Genomic DNA, 21828 nt, shown 5'->3' on the forward strand with positions numbered 1-21828 from the left:
CTATCCACGATCTGCATCTTCCACTGTTAGCACCATCTCTTATGAATTTTAGATAAATGTGCAGCATCAGCACCTAGCTTTCTCATTCTACCTCCCACGTTGTTACACATTACTTCAGCCAAGAAAGTAGTTGCTTTACATTTTCAGCCAGATAGCATCTTAAATAAATGTTCTCTAATTATTTCCACAAATTGGAATCAAAGTAAATTTCCTACAATAGGAGACACCCTAAATGAATCTTTATGGATATATTGTGTAATCATTAAAAGCGCTATAAATACAATGTGGCAGTTTGGAATAAGTGCTTATTATGTAAAAAGAAAGAAGAGATGTAAAATTATATGAATCCTAATGAGTTCAATAGCCTTCAGAATGATGGTATAAAACATCGGATCTGATCATACAATTCTTAGGAAACAATCTTTAGGAGTCTCTTGCATTTCTTCCCATCTTAGTAGCAGAGGCACTAGAGTTTGCCTTTGGTCTGGATGATATTTTCAAAATCTGAACAGCATCTGTTTACTGCCCATCACCCAGAGATGTGCTTCTCCCTAGCCATGCCAGCTGGCTTAGTACTAATAAAAAATTCAGGTTCCCTATGCTAGGAGGCCCTTTTCTCTAACGCAACACAAAGCATTTGCAAGCATCAGTGGCCATCTTTCTCTTGCCATGAGGCTGAGGAAACTTACATAGTTACTATTATGAATAATAAAGTCTTAAAAAAAAAGTCTTGCATCTATCTCTTGTCATTATTCACGACAGGGTGACAGGCTTATTGCTAGCCCACAAGTTTCAGACCCTTCATGCTTCTTGACATATATTCTCTCATTACTATCTCCTTAGCCTGCTTTCAGTGGCGTCTAATACATGCACGCTAAACCCCACTACAACAGTACAACAGCAATACTGACTAGCATTGAACAAATGGCAGACGTTGTAATAAGAACGCTGCACTCAAAATCCTCTCACTTAGAGTCATCACTTAATAGCTGAGAAACTGATGAAGGGGCCCAGCAGCTTGGCCTAGTCAAGAGTTCCTACTTCGAATCCATTTATTATGCAGTGTTTCTTACTTTAACCTGATTTTTACTTACGTTATACTCAGCTTCAACGATGCTGTCTTAAAAAGCCTTCCCTTAGCTCTCTTTGTGGTCTTGCTTTCTCAAGGAACTCTATTCTTCTCCTTTGTAACACTTATCATAATTGGTTTGCATTGTCTGATTAACTGCGGCATCCTATGATTGCTGATACACTGTGTGTCTTCCATTTTACACAGGCTTTTTGACAAAGGGACCAGGTCACCTTTGGCTTCTAACACTGTTACTATGACAGGTGCTCCAGGCATGCGCTAAATTAATGAGTGTCCAGATTAAATGAGCTGTTTATAAAAAGGGACTTCAAGTGATTTAAAATTTTGTTCCTACGTAGTTGATTTTATTATTCAATTCTGAATAGTCTGTAACGCAGCTATTGTGCGTGTATGTAAATAAATCTGTATTGTTTCTTCTAGAAATAAGATTCAAGAGCCCGTGACGCTTGAGGGTAGGGATGGGATGCGGAAAGTTTGGGGTGAATGATGCATGGGGTGACGCTGATCAAGATGTATTGTACACATAACCTGATTCACGGAAATGAAAGTCATTTGTACAATTATGTAATAATAAAAAACAACCAAAATGCCTACACCCCATGAGGAATTGCCGAGGCCTTTCTACATGCTGGAACATAGGCAGAACTGCAGAGGACAGAGTGGGGTTGAGTGGAGATGGCAAGTGACCTGGCTAGACAGGCATCTTCACCAGAGCCCTTCTTGGTCACTGTGTCCTTGATGGACCACCTGCTAGAACCGTATCACTGGAAATACTGTTCCTTGGGTGCTCGGTACTTCTGCTTACTCACCATCCTGAATTTCCCCTCGACCTCTCATTATCACCCTTTCCGGGCTCGAGTTCATGTGTTTTTAGCGATCCCTTTGCGCCTGCTCAGCCTGGCCCAGCTGTGTGATACATGGGTGGAGCATAAATTCCAACGTGCAAATCTCTACTTTAAGAAGTAATTTGAGCGACATCACACTTCGTATCATCTTGGAGGTAAATATTATTTTGTGCACTTCACACAGGCATGTCCTTGGTCTTAAGAGATGTTCCAGGGTCGTTAGGTAACGGAGCAAAGGGGCTTCAAAACGAACCACTTAATGACCACATGATAGGCACTTATCCCTTTTCCGGTGGATTTGGAGTATAGTGGTGATAGGAGAACACAAATCACTATACAAACAAGGGGTACAGAAAAAAATACTCTGAAATTGCTGAGGAAAAAGAGCCAGCGTCCTTGAAGGTCTGTCATGGAAAGGCTAGAAAAGTCTGTGTGGATAAAATGGGATTTAAAGACCTTGCGTGGAAGTGTTTGATATAGAGATGGCGAGAGAACTTGGAAACTGTGGGGGAAGCAACACAATCCCTCCCCTCGCCCAATCCCTCAGCGTCCACCCCTCCACAGACATAACACACAGGTAGCATATTCCCTTTCCTTCACATGTCACACAGAATGTCTCTTAAAAAGTCTTTCCTTAGCCCTCCTGAGCTATTACTAGCTCCCTTATTTGCTTAATAAGTATTTGTTTAACAATTCTTGCCCATGGTTGACAGGAGTAAATCACTGGTCAGAGGTGTGGACTGAACACATAACTTCACAGCCTTGGCAGACTTTGGTCCCTTGCCCTACCAAGCATCAAACTTGAATAAACTAAAGCAAGCACAAAGTGTTATGACCCACAAGAGTCAAGAGGCTTCAGTGAAGGGACTAAAATGACAACGGAAATGACAGCTATGAATACCTTACTAAGTTGCTACACAACCTAGAACAAACTATTCCTGGGACTGTCTTCTCAATCCTACAGTGGGGAGTGCTGAAATGCGCAATTCCCAAGGTGACTTTCAATGCTCATCTTCTGTGATTCTCTCCAGCTACAAGGGGCTTGCCCAGAGTAATTAATGAGTGAGATAATTCTTGGTACTCAATTGAGTACCATCCTAACGTAGAATGGTAGCCCTGTGATTGGAAATGTAAACAGTTACCCAAGGCTTTCCCTGTGGTGGATATTTGAAAACAGAGTCCCGTTGGAAAAAATGTTTAAAGTCTCATTATGGGCCAAGAAAAAGTGAGAGGGTAGAGAGTTATAGGCTGTGAAACAAAGAAAAATTTAGCTGTTCAGATTTACCAATGGCAGTTTCAGATTTCTAATGAAAAGGAACAGATAAAATATTTGAATAAGGATTTATGCTAGACTGACTTGAGAATCTAACAGGGATAGTAACTGTTATGTTTCATGAAAGATTACTGAGTTGGGGAAAAGGACTTTGCCTCCCGGAGATACTATTACACAAGGGTTTTTGAATACATCACAGGTATGTCATCTAGTCCAACCTGTCCGTGAAACACTTGATACAGGTCAGTACAAAGAAAGCTTGGGAAAAGTCTCCCTCTGTTCCAGGAAGACAGCTTAATGTCTCAGTGTCCTGCTTTTGCCCTAGAAAGTGATCCACTGGAGAGACTAATTAAATGTGCTATCTGAAGAGGTGGGAGATTGAACTAATTATACCAGGTTTTAAAAATGGGACGAAGAATTTTATCTGAGTCCTTGGTTAGTCATTAAACTAAATGAACAGTTCAGTAATAAACCCAATAGAGTAAATCAACAATATGGAGTGCAGACTCCATCGAAAAGTTGGATTGCAAAGGTGTTGCGGAGCTCTGGAAGGGAGTAGTTGGGAGTTAATGTGCATTGTGGAAATGCACACACACTGTGCCGTGTCACCGGAACCGAGGTCGGATTCTAAGGCAACAGAAGCTTTGAATCCTGTAAGTGACACACAATGACCTCAGACCCCAACAACTTGGGGGTTGAGAAGATAACTTGGCCGAGGTCAGCCTTTTCATTAAGGTTTAGCTTTTCTCCTTGTAAAAGGGGTCAAGGTCTGATAGGACATTAACACCAAGCAAACCAATTCTGGACACATGATGAAGAACTTGTTTTCTTGGTTGTTTGCATGTGGGCTGGGAAAGATTCTTCAGTACAGTGATTTTTAACTTCAAGTGAAATGCAGTTTTTATACAGATAATCAATCCTCCTAACAGGTAGTAGTGTGGCCATGATTTGTAAAGATGGCATATTGAGCATCTGAGTACCTGCTATGTGTTTACAGTATTCTATGTCTGGGGGGTGGGGGGATCCTAACAAATTGATACCAACAGTCTATGTTCAAGAAGCCTCTATTCAAGAGGTTTACAATATAGTTAATGAGACAAGAATAGAGAAATAAATGACTTGAGAATAACATGAGGCCACATTCACTAATGCAATAATAATTGACCTATGGTGACAAGACATGACCTTAGAGAAAACATAGGAAAATGTTCGGCAAAGGATTCTTGGAAGTAGTAGTATATCTGGGCACATTGGGGGAATCTGGGAAAGGAAAAATAATCATAAAGGGAAGTCAGTACAGTATGGGGAGACATGCAAAGGAAAGGCATGGTGAGAGAGCAGGACGAGACAGGAAACCGCAGAGGTATCTTCTAGAATTGAGGACTCAGTTAGTGATAATCAGTACAAAGATGTAGGCTTAGTGTATCAAAATTCTATTACGCTCTATTGCTTTTAGTATAATAATTTTTTCTTCAGGTTTTTTTTTTTTTTGCTTTATATTAGCAGAATCAATAGGCGAAACTTTTTGCCTACCACTAAAAACCCTGTCTTAGATTAGGTGCTTTTGCAAATGAAGGCTATTTTTTTTTTCAGTTATTATTTCATTTCTTTTTAGTGCATGGGATTTTCCTTTGTATTTCAGAGTAAATCTTCTGCATCTAGAGTATTAATGGGTGACATTTAAGAATGCTGACTTTACAGCAGAATTATCCACTCCATGTGTCACTGCTGGCCTCTGTGTTTTCAGTAATTCTCAATACTACTTCCCATTGTGTTGGCTTCGTAATATTTAATAATGTGGAGCTATTAGATCACTTCTCTATCTAGCAGGATCAAAGCTACATAGGGAATAAGCGGCCCTTCTCTAAGGCTGGCATTGTGGAATTAATCACGTGAAATACTGAGCAATCGATATTTAGCACAAAAACACCCGAGGGAATAAAATGACACTTGATATGGCCATTTCAGAAGGAAAAGGAAAAAGATTTCTTTGGATAGTGCAATTATGAAATGTGTTTCTTCATTTTGATGCTTTGAAATTGTGTACAGAACTTACTAATTTCTACCCCCAAAGGTTATATATAAGCAGTTTAGAGCAGCAGGAAGAATTAATACAATAGCAACAAATAAAGCACAAAAGCAAAAATGGCGATCATATTTTGCATTTCTATAATGTCGTTCACGGGGCGCTGACGGCGGATGAAGATGATTCTATACCACAGCTATAGAGCAGGGTGGGGAGTGAAAAGAAAGACTCAAATGGTCATTATTGTGATATGTGAATTTTCCTTTCCCACGGGAGAGACGTGAAAAGTTGTTAATGAGTTTTCATAGAACCAAAAGTCAACATTAAAGTGACATCATTGTTAATGAGTTGTATGTATTAAAATGACTAAATTTATGAGTGTGTCATTATATTGGAGATCTGTCTTATTCAAGGATCTAGTGTATGTGATCCATAAGCTGCAAAGCCTAGAGTGGACTCCGGGCAGGGAGGCGGAGGCAGATCAACAGTCCATACTTCTGGCTCTCCAACAGTAACTCTCAAAGAGATACAGAGAAAGGAACATCGAGCTGGACAGCACAGAAAAAGAGCGAGTTGATTTCAGAAGTGACAGAGCTCTGCCCAAGAGCACACAGTGAACCAGACCATCTATGTATATATATTGCCAGTCCTGGGGCTTGGACTCAGGGCCTGCGCACTGTCCCTGGCTTCTTTTTGCTCAAGGCTAGCACTCTGCCACTTGAGCCACAGTGCCATTTCTGTCCATTTTCTATATATGTGGTGCTAGGGAATTGAACCCAGGGCTTCATGTTTACGAGGCAAGCACTCTTGCCACTAGGCCATATTCCCAGCCCTATGAATTCATTTATTTATTTGTAGTACTTGGCTTTGCACTTGTCAGGTAATTATCTACCGCTAGAGCCATACCTTTTAGCCCTTTTATTTTTCTTTTGTTTTGAAATAGAATTGTGATTATTTTGCACAGGTTTTCATTAAGCATGATTCTCTACCTCTGCCTCCTGAATTTTCTGGATTAACAGGTATGTACCACCAATCATGAACGAAAGTACATCATTCAGTGTGTTTTTAACATTTTAGCAGAGTTGTTTGATGAGGGTTACAGTTTGATTTTAAAATATTTTCAATTTCCCCCAAAGAAATCCCATACCAGTTTTCAGTAGTTTCTAATTCTCACAATCTCTCTCTTGAGTCTTAGGCAATAACTAATTTACTTTCTGACTCTATAGACTTCCCTGCTATGGAGACTAATGTTGGTATTGATATATAGTTTTTCTTTTTTGTGATTGCCTCATCCTTTCTTCAGTAAGGATCACTACTGAAATACTTTTTCTGGCTAAATAATATTCCATTGAATGGATATGCCTACAACATACTCTTTAGTACTATTTAACAGTTATTTCACTTGGGTTATTTCACTTTTTGGCCATTATGAATAATTCTGTTTAGGAACATTTGTACTTAAGTTTTATATAGACATATGTTTTCATTCTCTCTTATATCAAGATTTGCTAAGTCTGAATGGCATATTCTTAAAGTTATTTCCTAATAACAAAACTCCAATATCCTGTATAACTTTATTTTTTGTGTTTATGTGGTACCAAGGAATTGAACTCAGGGCCTCATGCATGCTAGGCAAGCACTCTACCACTAAGTCACATTCCTTGCCCCAAACTTAATATTCTTATTTTGAACAATTAAATGAAACCACAAGTATATAAGTTAAAGGTAAGTCATTACTCTTTCTCTGAGATAAAGTCCCTCTTTCCCTCTGGGGTTGGTCTACAATATACAATCTTTCCATATTCTGAAGGACTATGTTTAAATACATAGCCCTGTGTGTGAGCAAAATTCACCTAAAATCTCTGACCCAATTCCTATATGTGCCAAACACAGATGGGTGTGATTGGTGTGTCTGAAAAGATTTTGCTAGATTTCTTTTTCTTGAATATTTTAGGGTTTGTCAGAATCTTTTCTAATCCGTTCTGGCCATGTATTTCATGTTTTAATGAAAATTAAGGTTCTAAAATGACATTGTGAGCTTTGAATTGATGTGTAACAAGAGTCCCTCCCCCCTCTTTCTTTTTTTTCCATTTATAATTGGTAAAGCGAACATTAGAGAAAGGGAATGGCAATTATCTTCACCTTGCTGAGTCCTGCTCTTTACTTAGCATGCAAAGCAAACTTCCAGAGCGACTGGTGCTGAAAATAAAGTCCTTTTGCACATCTCGATTGGTTCCCTTTTAATCTTCTGAGTTTGTTGAATTGATTTTTTTTTTATATTACCCTTTACAGGGTCAATCAGCTTTGCTAAGAAGTTTGCTTGCTCTGTACTTTGATTGTACCTTTCAAAGTCTAAAGGCATCCATCCGCACGTGGCTCGATTTCGCCAGGGTACATGGTCCTGTTTCATTATTGAGTTCACATGAAACAGGCTTTGAGGAAACGTGAACACCACTTTTGCACAATAGGCGAGTTGATGAAAATGGGTTTCTGTGGCCTAACTCAAATCAGAACTCCCAGAGGACACTGTATATCATACCTTTCCCCAAAAGAACATGAGTGAAATACGACCTCACTTAAAGGATTTCTGTCTCATCTACCAGCTCTTCTAAGTATTGTCTACAGTACCCGGAGAAGGAACACCACCAAAATTTAAGCTCTTCCTTTGATTTCTGAGGCTGTCTCACAACACCCATTGTGAGTCAATATTCTATTGATTGTCCATGTGTGATGTAGATAAAACAGAACATGGTGCTCATCCATAAAGAAAGGACAGAGAAATACGCTGTTTTTCCTTCATACCAGAGGAAACCTAAAAATTGATTTGAGCAATTTTCTATATTTATCTAGTTGTTTGAATTAAAACATAGTAACTGTATGAGTAGAAAAAATGTGGTACACCCACAAGGGTGCACATGCGCACACACACACACACACACACACACACACACACACACACACACAGAAATACCAGCAGCCATGGAAAGGATGAACTCTGTCATTTGGACTGTTTTAGAAGCCCACTACTCCAATGGCCATTGTGGAATAGAAGATTATGAGGTATTAGAATCACTTGCAGATACTGTAGGTCATTAACTTTGATCTTAGCAAGAAAGAAAACAGTCTAAAGATTACAAGAGGGAGATGTGGGGTTAGAAAGCGTGACTGTAGGGCATATGTGATTTTCTACTTGTTGAGCTAGGGGAAGGGAGAGGACTCTCAACACACCGTGAGTGATCTCAGTGTTGGAGAACTGAGGTCCTATCAGCCTCATGCAATCAGGGGAGCAGTCAGGAATGACCGCTCGCGCTGCAGGGCTGTGACTGATAGGAAGTCTTTGTGCAGAGGTTTATTGGAGCCCCGGTGTTAGCAGGTACCTGAGACCTCCCTGGGCAAGGCTCTCCTCCATACCTCCCTAGGTCTCTGGCATTACCCCCAGTTCTCCTATGATATATATATTTTTAACCTTCATATTTTTAAAGGTAGATCATATTCTGCATGCTACTGATTCTCAACAAAGAACTTCTATGTCTGTCTTTTCTAATTCCCTTCTGAGAAGAGTCTGGATTAGAGGCTGCTTTTATGGTCACAGAAGTCCCACAGGAAAGGAAGCAATATTAAAATGAGGGCAGTAGAGCTGGCTGGGCCAGGCTGGAAAACAGAGTTGAAATGCAAAACCATTCCAGTTCTTGACTGGAAGAAGTCTCTACTGATGGAACATTCTACGCAACACCCCATGGGGGAAGAAGTGGGGTTCTCCATGATGTAACATAAGACTCCTGACTATGAAGTAGCTGTCCAAGGTAGGGAAAAATATTGGTCAAAAAAGTAAAAGGGATAGAAAGCTTCTCACTTCACCTCTGTCAGATAATGCTCAGCTTCTGGAAGTTTAGCTTCGCAATGGAGCTCCAACATAGACAACAGTGGAAAGAAGGATGTATTGTTCCAAAATAACCTCACCTACGGAGTTAGTGCTAACGTGAGAATAGTAAGTCAGCCGATAGGAGTGAGGTGAGCCTTAGGAGGCAACAATGGGAAAACAGTTGTACTGTGGAAATTTAGAAATGCTTATCCAGGAGAGCATATAAGTTACAAAGGAACTCTCAAAGAAGAAAGCAGAGACTTAGTGTTTCAGCCACTATCATGGTGGAATCTGGTCAGAATCTTTGCTTTTTTTTCATATCCCTTTTCATATGCCCAGTGTAGCTTAGGACCTATTGGCAATACAGATCCTTCTGGTAGCAAGGATAGCAACAATTGAGCAATTAGAGTAAGGAGTCTAGAAGCAAAACAGGCTACCACTTGACCGTTAGAGTTTACAGGAAGAATCCTGAATGCCTGCCACTCAAGGAATACAAATGCATAGCTTCAGGAGAAACCAAGTTGAATACAAAGTACAAAGGGGTAAAAGCAAATTAAAATTCACATATATTTGAAATAAATATGGAATCCATGATAAATTTTCCAATTTTCTTCTTTTCTTTTAACATTATAAGTAACTGTTGGCCATAGGCACTAAAGAAATCAGGTAGGCCCAACAATTGCAAACCTGCTGAGCACAGATTCAGCCAGATGTAGATGATCTATTCTATGAAGTATCAATATGCATTTGGTCCATATTTGTGTTCTAACAGTTTCTTCACTTGGAAAATGTAAAAACCAAATCTTTTGATCCAACATTGCGGCTCCGCCGCCTCTGAATTCACATTAAACTCAAGTTATTTTTAACCCATGTGGTTGACCAATGAGTGTTCTCAATTATACCAGAAACACAAGAAAGGAAGCAGGAGAGATGGGAAAAAAAAAACCCAAAGAGAAATAAAATACTCATCTCTGACTCCCACAGTTGGATTCCTCATCCATTTTGTTAAGCAGAGTGTTCATATGGTATTCCTCATTTGTGGTAGCTAGAATGTACCTATAAATCTACAAGTAAACATAACGGATGTGAAAAAGTACACTCGGGCACGATATAGGTCTCCAGGCATTCATACATAGTGAGACCAAAGGAAGCTATTCTTAGGAGAGGAATGCAAAGGTGCAATACCTAGGTATATCTGATCATATAAAATAATATTTTTCAAAATGAACTCCAGGAAATGGAAACAAGTGATTTTTCTTTGTTGCTGTTTTTTTTTTTGTTTGCTTTTTCTTTGTCCTTTTTTTGCATATCTGTCTTTGGGAGGGTAAGGAAGGCACAGAAATGGTGGGACGAAGGGGGAAGAAAAGGTCTTCACTATGTGGAAAATGAACTAAGCAACTTATGGGTGGAAATGAAGGGAAAAACTGGGAGAGAGAAAGGGAAGGGGGTGACATTGTTCAAAAAGAAATGTGCTCTTTATCTGCCTCATGTAACTGCAACCCCCTGTACATCACTTTTATAATAATAATTCTTGAAAAAGGAATAGAACATTAAAAACAACAACAACCAAGACTACTTAATTGGGGAGTGAGGGATGTAGGGCTTTGAGTCTGAATGCTTTTTACCAGGCCACCAGCCCTGGCATGAGCAGACATTCCCTCCTTATCCTTCAGTGTATTCACTTTCTCTGGAATGGAGTGATCGTTAGGTTTGTATTCAGTCTGGTACACACATCCCTGCTGACTTTGAAAACCCTGTTCAAGCGATCCTTTAAACTTCCCAGAAGCTTACGGTCTACCACCCTGAACTGAAGGACTAAAGTGGGAGATTCACCTTCTCTGCTCTAAGCACTGAGTTTTGATCTCTTCATTAAAATTTAACAAATCCTAGAGTCTAGAATATTTGACCGTCCTAAGCACAGGGCAGTGCTTACATCCCTCCCTACTACAACCGACAGGCTTAACATTTCTCTCTCCAAAGTTTGCTGGACTCCTTAGCACACTATTAATAGAAACACCCTTTCCTCCCATCCCTTTAACAGAAATCCATCCTTATCTCTGAGATATCTATGGGAGGAGGTGTTATAACACATGGCTTAATGTATACAACATATAATGATAACTAAAGTTTGTGAAATGTTTTATACTTATAAAGTAGTTTTCTTTTAGATATAGTTTCATTAAATCATCACGCTGGACCCTAAGAGATCAAAATGCTAATCCTTTCTGCTTTACAGATGAGAAGAAGCTCTTAAGTTTACATAGCTAGAAAGTTGGGTAAGCAGAAATCCAGATATAATACTGACTCTAGAGACTTGGTTCTTGCCCAGCTGTGTGTGTTTGTGTGTGTGTGTGTGTGCGTCCATCCATCCATTCATTCCTCCGTCCATCCATCCATTCATCCATCCATCCATCCATCCATCCATCCATCCATCCATCCATCCATCATATACTTATTACAAAAACATTCATACAATACTTACTGCTCACATTTAAAAGCACAGATTCTGGAGTCAGCTTACTTGGGTTCAAATCCTACCTAAATGACTGGTTCCTTAACAACCCACATCTTGGGTTTTTCTTTTTCTCTTTTTTTAACCTATGAAATGGGCATAATAACAACACATTACCTTCCTGAGGTATTTTGGAGATTTATGAGCTGATTTGTGTAAAGTGCTGCTTGGTAGATAATAAGATTGCAATTTTGCTAGAGATTGTTATCATTATCCTTGTAGTTCAAGTATCATCGTTGCTACCATTCAATTTATATTTGCATAGGGAATAGAGTTATGACTAAAATAAAATCCAGCTTTAATGGAATTAATATGTCTAAATCCTGATGGCCTTATTTTCTTTCTTTCCCTTCCCCACTCCCTCCCTTCCTCTCTCCCTTGCTCCTTTGCTCCCTCCCTCCCTCCTTCCTTCTTTCCTCTCCTTTCTTTCTCTCACTGTTTTCCTTTCTCTCTCCTTCTCTCTCTCCTTTTCTCTTTCTGGGTCCTGGGGCTTGAACTTAGGGCCTGAGCACTGTCTCTGAACATGCTTGCTTGAGTAGTGATCTACCACTTGAGCCACAACTCCACTTCTGAGTTGTTGGAAATTCATTGGCGTCTCACGGATGTTCCTGGCTTTGAACCACCATCCTCAGATCTCAACCTCCACAGCGTGAGCCACCAGCTCCCAGGCGATGGCCTCATTTTCAGTGAGCTTATTCACTGTTTTAATTTCTAAGCCAGGTATCACTTTTTTTTCTCTTAAGTTGGCATAATCACACCTTATATCTATTGTAACAATGAAACAAATTAGTACATGTAAAAGTTTTGACATGGTCTCCACCACATAAAACCACTCAACTTGTATTAGCCCTTTTAATTAATATGTATATCAGAAGAATGTGGTTTGATGTTTCAGTTCTTTCTGAGTCCTACAATTTGTTGCTATAGTGATTTTTCGCATGGAGTTTTCTTATAGCTACTTTTCCTTCCTAGAAGCCTGCTTTTGAAATTGTGCATGTTCTCTGATCTCTTACTGCCACCTGATAATATGCTGGTTGCTAAAATAAATATGAAATCATTCTAAAACAGGGAAAAATGCCAAATCACAAAACTAAGGGAAAATATTCAGAGCCTCTCAAATAGATGCAACCTCCTTTTAGGAAAAAAAAAAATCGGTAAATCAATTAAGTTTAGCCTGTTTCATTATTTAACCATCAAAGAGCAGGGATTTCGGAATACGACCGATCTGAGTTTTTCTCAGCTTTGTCATATGACAACGCTTGACTCAGACTGAGCTTTCCATTCCTACCATGCCTGACAGGGTTGGACTTATGGGGGGCGGGGACCAGTGTTTACAGCAGGATTAATTTGTCTTTATATTACAAAGTTGTAAGTGTGCTTTTAAAACAATTCTGAATTCTTAGTGACAGAACACTTGTCCCAACTAACAAAGAAATGAGTGCGGGACAAGCAACTTAAAAAAGAAATATAGGTAGAGAATGCGTTCGTTTGAAAGTAAATGTGTTTGTTTCACCACGAGTCTGTACAGACATCACATTGCAGAGAGAAGAGGCCATGAAAACGCAAAGGGGCAGGGACAGCTTCGGTAACTTGGTAGGAGTCAGTGAATCTTATTCTCCTTAATCCAAATGGAGTTTAGCGATCACATGACTTCAAGCCGGCGAGGAAGGCCATGGAAAGAGAGCTGGGCCGAGGCACGTGCCATAGGAATCTTGCCCAAGGACTTGTTCATGTGGTTCTAACTGAAAGCAAAATCAAGCCGGGTTCAGGAGGCTCACACCCATAACCTTGGCTATTCAGGAGGCTAAAACAAGAGGAGTATAGTTCAAGATCGGCCGAGGGAGAAAATTTCGCTAGACTCCATCTCCCAAACAGCCAGCCAGCTGGAGGCCTGGCTCATGGGGTACTGCACCAGCATGAGGCCCTAGATTCCTAGTGCCATCACAAGAACAAAGGTGAAAATAAGAATTCTTTAATATTATATTCATTTTAAGGGCATCAGAAGGTCAGTGGCTTGGTAAGCATCGTCCTTCTCTATGGTGGTATTTCTCAAATTAAGCACAATGAACAAGGCTCAGATTTCCTCTCAGGATCTACAGCTGGCATGTGCAGAGTCAGGGAGATTAAGGCTCCAGGAGACCCTATGCTTAGGTATTTGGGGGTATTTTGTTGCCCCAAAATACCTCCATTTGCTATCTCCAAACTCAGACTTTGCATAATTTATGTGATTATTAGAAACAATAAGTACATATTAAAATGGGTAACTATTCTATGCCCCATAGCATTGTTGTTATTTTGCTCACCTTCTGAAGAAGGTATATTCTGGATAGGAGTAGCCTACATGAGTGAATTAAAAAAGAGATTATCATATACAAATGCAAATTCACACAGAGGTTTAGAAACATGTCACCTATTACAGGGAGCCTATAAATGTAATAATCAAAGAGAAAATGTATAACTTTGCCTATGGTGACAGCAAGGATGGGTGGTTGGAATGATGGATAGGTGTAGCACCACCTTAGAGCCTCAAGGGACAAACAGTTCTCACCTGATTTGTTACGATAATAAAAATCAGTATATGGGAGCTCAAGGGCTTAATCCTATGGAAATAATAATGCCTACGGTAAACAGTGGCTGAAAATTGCTTTGCTTTATTTCCCTCCATCTTCACAACCACCCTTTGAGGGCATTAGCATAGATAGGACTCATTTCCTGATCTTCTGATGAGCAAATGATTTCATTTCCTCAAAGAGATACCTCAGCTCGCATGAGTGGGATTAGTATGGCCAAGTAGTTTGGGCAAAATCTCTGTCTTCTCTAAAACATTCTGTTGCCAACCCTTCAAGTAAGGGACCTAGTGCATTTTGTCTTTTTTAAAAGTACTTTTTATTATGTTTTCTATTTTTCTAAAAGTTTTAATTAGCACGTTAATTGTACATGATAATAGGTTTCAGTGGGACATTTTATACCTGCATATACTCTTTCATTGCCCTCTAAGGAGTGTGTGTGTGTGTGTGTGTGTGTGTGTGTGTGTGTATCTATTTATATACAAGAGTGCTAACTCACTCAAGAGACAGCACTGTGATTAACACTCTTGTAAATCTCACAAGCCAGAAACTCTCTTGTACAGTCAGTCACCAAGGGCGATTCCATCCATATGTGGAAATGTATTTGTGTCTACCTCCACAGTCTCGGTGGGTTCAGTTCCTCTCAGCATTTCAACTCTACTCTGTGATACATTTAGTCACTACTTTCCTTGTCTTCAGACTCTTCCCACACAGCTGACACAGCGATCTTTCCAGAAACACAAATCAGATAGTGTCTTTGTTCAACTTGAAACCTCTTCCACAGCTCCCAACTGCTTAGAGGATCAAGGCCCAAACTCTCAGCCCAGCAATACGTTCATCTGAGACCTGCAGGGCCTCTATCTCCACCCTCATCCCTCACCCTTGGCCTCACAGAACGACTACCCAGAATGCACCTTGCTTGTACACACACCATCAGGCTTATTTCTTTTATTTGGAACCAATTTCTTCCCTAATCTGACTGACAACATCAGTGTCTCCTGCTGACTTCAGGAAAAAAAGCAGAGGTGGAGTGAGATGATTCCTGCTCTGTTTATCTTTAGAGACACACATAAACTTCTGTTGTAAATCAGGTCTAGAATTTTGATTTCAGATTTACAGCTTTCAAGACAGATAAGGCAGTTAAGGCCCAGGTAAATTTTCTATTGTTTAGTAAGGAGAGAAAGCTTGCCAAGGTTAGGCCTGTATAATGTTAGCATGTGATTGAGACCTATGATATAAACAAGCCTCATTTTGTGTTCCTAAACTAGGAGTCACTTGAGATGATCAACTTTAGCTTTCTATAAATGGGATGAATATAGATGAGGAAAATCTGACCCCATACAGAGACTAACAAATGGATGTATGGGAAGGTAAAGCTGTATTTTTCATAAATAGTGATTCTCATACATGATTAGAAGTTGGCAAAATTAGGTGTCGCTAGGGAATAATCCTGCCTGTACATTCATAGCTCTGTGGGGGCATATCACCTATGACCATGCTACCTCCTTTATACTAGTCTGATTTCTGTTATATTAACTTAATAAGCAGGAGGCTATTAGCCTGAGGCTGTCTTCATATTCTGAGTTCCTATATAAATTAAACCTAAGTTGGTACATGAACAAGCTTAAATCTAATTTAGGAGTACAACACCTAGAAGAGTTTCAGACAATAACAAGCAGCAAACTCATCCTCCTGTGCTCTGAGGTAACTAGCTGTAGCCAATCAGGTGACTGTGCTTCTGGGGTTAAAAAGCTTATTGATTCCAATCCGAGGGCAGAGGTCTTTAAACCGCTTATGATTCTGAGTGCTTGCTGTCCTAGTCATAAATTCCAGTTTGCTCTAGCTTTCAAGTTTGTCTAAAGGTTTTAACAGTTACTTAAAGATTAGGTACATTAGTTGGGGCTGGGGATATAGCCTAGTGGCAAGAGTGCCTGCCTCGGATACATGAGGCCCTAGGTTCGATTCCCCAGCACCACATATACAGAAAACGGCCAGAAGCGGCGCTGTGGCTCAAGTGGCAGAGTGCTAGCCTTGAGCGGGAAGAAGCCAGGGACAGTGCTCAGGCCCTGAGTCCAAGGCCCCGGACTGGCCAAAAAAAAAAAAAAGATCAGGTACATTAGAGAAGCTTCTTTAGCAGACAACTATCACACAGTGAGTAATTCATCATTTACGTAGCTATGAGCTTCTTAATGGAGTTGTCTGTGTCTTTTCACCTTTAAATTCCACACATCCAGTGAAATCCCTTCTATTTGGGAGATCCAGGAATACATTTTCCTCAATAAGTAAGAATATCTTCTATTCATCAGAGTCTATTTCTCATCTGCCAATATATTGTAATTGGCCTTTGTTTGGTTTATCTTAGCTTCTGTGGTTCAACTGCAAAATAATAATTGCCAGTTGTTGATGCTCATGCCTGTAAGCCTAACTACTAAGCAGACTGAGTTCAAATCCAGGCTGGGCAAGAAAGTCGAGAAAATCAATGAGACACTTATTTCCAATTCACCAATAAAAAGTCCAGAAGTGGTAGAGCATCAGTGTCTGGCAATAAAGCTAAAGGATGGTCGGTACTCAGGCCCTGAGTTCAAGCTCTAGTAGTGGCATTATTACTATTACTGAAAATAATAATGACTATATTTGGAAAAGAAGACATAAAAGTTTACCATTTATGTTGATAAAATAGCCCAGGTTATTCTCCTTGCTTTGGGAATATCAAAAGTGCAATCATTTGTTCCGTCAAAGTAGGAAAACAAATTACAACATCAAAAGCTACTTTTCTTCATAAAAATAACATACTGGATATACAGTCATTTGTTTTTCATAGAACTTCAGATTTTACTGTAATTCTAGGCTCTTCACATTCTTTTTTGGCACATGGTCTGAAAAGTCAATTATGCTAAACATAATCATGCAGCCGGTGATTTGGCAGCATGCCAAGTAATTTCAAGCAAGGGCTTTCCTAAACATTTTTTTGAAACTTCTGTATTCTCCTTAATATGACCTTATAGAAGTAAATTCTGCACACAAGTAAATTTATTCTTTAAACAAATAAATTTAAATACTGAAGGCTTGAGTATTCCCAATGAAATTCAGAGACTACAGAAAGGCTGACTCTTGCGGTTAATGCTGTTTTCTTTTTCTGAGTGTTGATCAAGGACTACACTGGTATAAATGGAAGGGTGACTTCCCATGCGAATTTTCCCATGGTAGTTCATGTAATCTGTAGCAGTAACTATTGTAGCGATGTGCATGCACTCCAGGAACTTCCCAACTACTCCAAAACCAAAGCATTATTACGCACTGCAGCTTCAAGTTCAAGCAGTTTGTCAGGACTTTTGGTTGGCCTTTTCAGCTTGTACCATTCTAAAAAGATGAGGTGTGGTATTCTGCACGTGGTTGGCACTTAGTAATTCTTGGCTTTATGAATCTGTAGATGCATTCATATAATACAGCTTGTAAAACTCCAAAATGTTTTCATTTTACCATGATTGGAAATAAGTTGTAGACCCCAAAAGACAGGGGGTTCAGTGCTTCACCATTATGAGAGTTACATCAGGGGTATATGTCTAAATTCTTATCTACAGGAGAGTCTGTGAGTTATGCAAGGATACAATAGAAAAGGTAAGTGATGGTGTAATAAGTGGAATCACTGGTCTTAACTGTTTCCCAGGAATTACTGGCTTCATGTCAAGAGCTGTCTGCTTGAGCCAGGTGTCCTTGGCTCACTCATGTAATCATGGCGACTCCGGAGACGGAGCGCTGAGGATCATGACTTGAAGCTAGCCTGTGCAGATAAATCTAAGAGACTCTTGTCTCCAATTAACCAGCAAAACACCAGAAGTGGAAGGGTAGCTCACATGGTAGAGTATCAGTCTCTGAGTACAAAAATCTAAGAAAGAACATGAGGCCCAGAGTTCAAGCCCTAGTACTGTCCTTTCTCCCCTCTCTCCCCAACATCCAAAGCCATCTCTTTGGAGAGATTATTTCCCGGTGGAGAGAAAGAAAATGGTCTGTGAGACAAATAGCTCTGCTTTCAGGGAGATTTACCAGTTGACTAATGAATCTATAATATGAACATTAACCATCAAAATAATTTAGAGCATAATGTAACGTGAATTGTTATTCTTATTTGTTTCTATGTGTATATTTATTTATTTCATCCATGGAACAGTTTTATACCTGCTAAGAACTGGAAAAAATGGAGCTTGAGCTAGGACCTGTTTTGAATCAGGTATCAGTTTGCTTGCCTGTAGATCTCATTTTCATGATTATTCACCCAATCATTTTGAGTTCCTAGTATGGTGGGCATTTTGTTAAGTGTTAGAAATATAACAGTGCATGAAAATAGACAAATAAAATGTGATACAGGCATTTCACTTTAAAATCACATAACTGTACAATTATAAAAATTGCTTTGCCTTCATGGACAATAGAGAGAGAGAGAGAGAGAGAGAGACAGAGACAGAGACAGAGACAGAGACAGAGAGAGAAAGAGAGAGAGAGAGAGAGAATAGGAATAGGAATAAGGACCTGGTTTTCTCTTTCCAGGAGTTACACTGAAGAAGTATAGTTTAAACTTGGATCTAAGATGACCAGAAGTTAACTAGGCAAAATGGAAGAATTGTTTTTCCTTTTCACAAAGGAAAAGCATGTGAAAAGCACTTAGGACAGGAAGAGACTTAGTGCATCTTTTTTTCTCTCTAAAAAGGAGAGCAATGTGATTACTGTAGTCAGCAAAAAGAAGAATGCGATGAGATGTTCCCGAGGCAGGCAGGTGCTAGATCATGCAGAGCTTGGATGCTATGTTAATGACCTTGCATATCATCCTAACACAGAAGCAGAGAGAGATTTGATTTGTATTTGTAACAAATTGCTTTGGCTGCATTCAGAACAAGGCAGGAGGCTAACAGCAGGCCGATTAGGAGTCTCTGGGAGGTGGGGGGTATGACAAAGCTTGGCTTAAAGGGGTAGGAGTAGAAGTAGCAGGAGGTGAGCACAGTTGAGATTCATTTCAGAGGCAGAATGAACAGGACTTGAAAATGAGCTGAATGATGTATGTGCGAGAGGATACAGCAATTAAGGGCAATTCTCAAGATTTTTGGTTTGAGGTACATAAAGGAAGATTTAGGTGTCATTTAATGAGTTAGAGAAGTATGGAGAAAGACCTAAGTTGGGTGATATATATATGATATACATATATTTCATTTATTTATTTGTGCCGCAGATTGAGCTCAGGATTTCATGCTTGCTAGGCAGATGCTCTACTACATGAGCCACTTGTCCAGCCCAAATCAAGGTTGGTATCAATGTATTAATGACAAGGTCTCTAAAGTATATATTTGTGAGGGCTCTTAATAAAAGGGAACAGTAATAGAAAAAAAGAAAGATATAGGGGAAAGGAGACATAAAAAATAGAGAATGGAGGTACCATTTACCAATGGATTTACCAAATCTGGGAAGATGGTGGGTATGGTTGGGGACTGGAGCAATATCAGTATTGTTGTGGATATGTAACTTCAAACAAATATATTCATTAACACAGAAATGTTTTTAGTTTGAAAAATATAAAAGGAAAGTGTGCAGTCTTCATAGTATAGGTTACTGATGGGGGACTGGGAGAGACCAGAGCTGGGGGCCCTTCCCGGAGTAGATTCTCCCAGCTGCTTACTGGGAGTCATTTAAGGAGAGAGGCATCAAAACTCCTAGTGGGGTGGAAATAAACCAGTGTAAGCTTCACATTTACCCAAAAAAGAACATGGGTTAAAAATTTCTTTAACACTGAGCCCTAGAAATGGACACAAGTAATAGGATAAAGAAAGAAAGGGGAGAAAAGGAGGAATGAGTAGAGAAGGTCTACATGTAGCAAAGATGTCCTTGTCGTCATGCCAATGCCAGTACAAGGGCCCATGAGTCAGATCAGCTGTCACCTGGGTTTGAATCCCCTCTCTGCCACTTAGTGGTAGATAATGTGAATAAGTCAATCCACCTCTCAAATCTCTCTCCTTTTGAAAACTAAGACCATGATCACATTTATTACAAATAATTAATAGGAAGTACTTTAACAGGCTGGGTGCCAGTGGCTCATGTCTGTAACACTAGCTACTCAGGAGGTTGAGATCTGAAGATCACAGTTGAAATTAGAATTAGTCCAAGAAGAAAAGTCTGTGAGACTCCATCTCCAAAATCTGGACTGGAGGTGTAGCTCAAGCGGTAGAGGGCCAGCTAAGCAACCCGGCTAAGAGAGCTAGCCCTCAGATTCAAGACTCAGTATCATCATCATCATCATCATCATCATCATCATCATCATACACACACACACACGCGCACACGCGCACACACACAGACACACACACACACACACGAAATTCTTAAAGGAAATGCCCAGCATAAAACAAGATATCAATAGATACTAACTGTCCTGTAGCTGAGTACAGAAACACAATAATCAGAAAGTGTTCTTGTAGGCATGTGCACATTTTCACCTTCCTGTGGCTATGCTAATGTGGGCTTCTTAGCTTCAAAATGGCAAAGCTCATTGTACGAAAACCAGCTTTCATGAATTGTCAACAATGTGGAATTTATTTACTATAGTTATAAAATTCTGAAATACCGTTAAGTTGCACCCAAGTGCAAATATGTTAGCTGATTAAATGGTAAATACACTTTTCATTAAGTTCTAGAAATATTAGACATAATATGAAATGCACTGTTTAACCCATCCAGAGAAGCCAGTAACTGATTTTAAGTGTATTTGTTGACAATACAAAAAATAAGGATGTGGTTCTGAAGAAGACTTTTTTGATACATCCATTTTCACTTTGCATAGTTGTAAAATATCTTTATTTTTTGAGCCCTAAAATATTACGAAGATGTTCTGAAATCATAGCTCTGTAAGTTTGCTGCTAAGTTTACAAATACTGTAATTGTAATCTCTCAATTAGAATGAATTGAAACTACCACATGGAACACTAGATTCAATTTTTCTTATTCTCTTCTCTTTCTTCTCTATTTTTGTCTCTCCCCCTCTCTATTTCTCTGTTTCTCCCTGTTTGTCTTTCTCTCTGTCTCTGTGTATCTGTTCTTTTTCTCTCTCTCTGATTCTTGCTAATTTAGGAGATAGAGTGTTTATTACTCATCACACATAGGATTTAAGATATTAATGCAGAATTGTGCCCAGCCTTTAGACAGAATAGTTCAAATTCTTGCAGAAAATCTCAGGATAGTTCAAGGTCAAATTCATATTTATGGCAAGGTCATACTGATTCTCAAAATGCCTTGACCTCTCTCAACCTCCATATCTACAGGGGACAGTATTAATTTAAAGCCAACATAGGAAAACACCAACTGCAACACCATGTGGTTCAGCACTATGAAGTCCACGTTCAGTGTGGCTAGATAAAAACCAACTAATTGTTCCGTTTTGGATAAGCCACATCATACTTCAAGGAGTCACCTAAACGCTGACACTGATGTTTTCATTAAAAGGGTAAATGGCAAGGATAGTATCCAGAATTTAGGATATGCCTAGAGGCATAGTAAACATTTATTAAATATTATTAAAATGCTCAATAAATGTTTTCTTTTTATCCTTCTGTAGGAGGGAAATTATCAACTCCCAAATTAGTTGTCCTGGAGCAGTATAATTAACCTCTGATG

At 39.4% G+C, this 21828-nt stretch overlaps 1 protein-coding gene across 11 annotated transcripts in view; it reads right to left on the bottom strand.

Annotated features, from left to right (window-relative positions):
- Dlg2 (discs large MAGUK scaffold protein 2) overlaps positions 1 to 21828 on the bottom strand; it is a 1704707-nt gene that overhangs the window by 343485 nt on the left and 1339394 nt on the right. The window lies entirely within an intron of this gene.

The sequence above is a fragment of the Perognathus longimembris genome, chromosome 13, assembly GCF_023159225.1.
Source record: "Perognathus longimembris pacificus isolate PPM17 chromosome 13, ASM2315922v1, whole genome shotgun sequence".
NCBI lineage: Eukaryota > Metazoa > Chordata > Mammalia > Rodentia > Heteromyidae > Perognathus > Perognathus longimembris.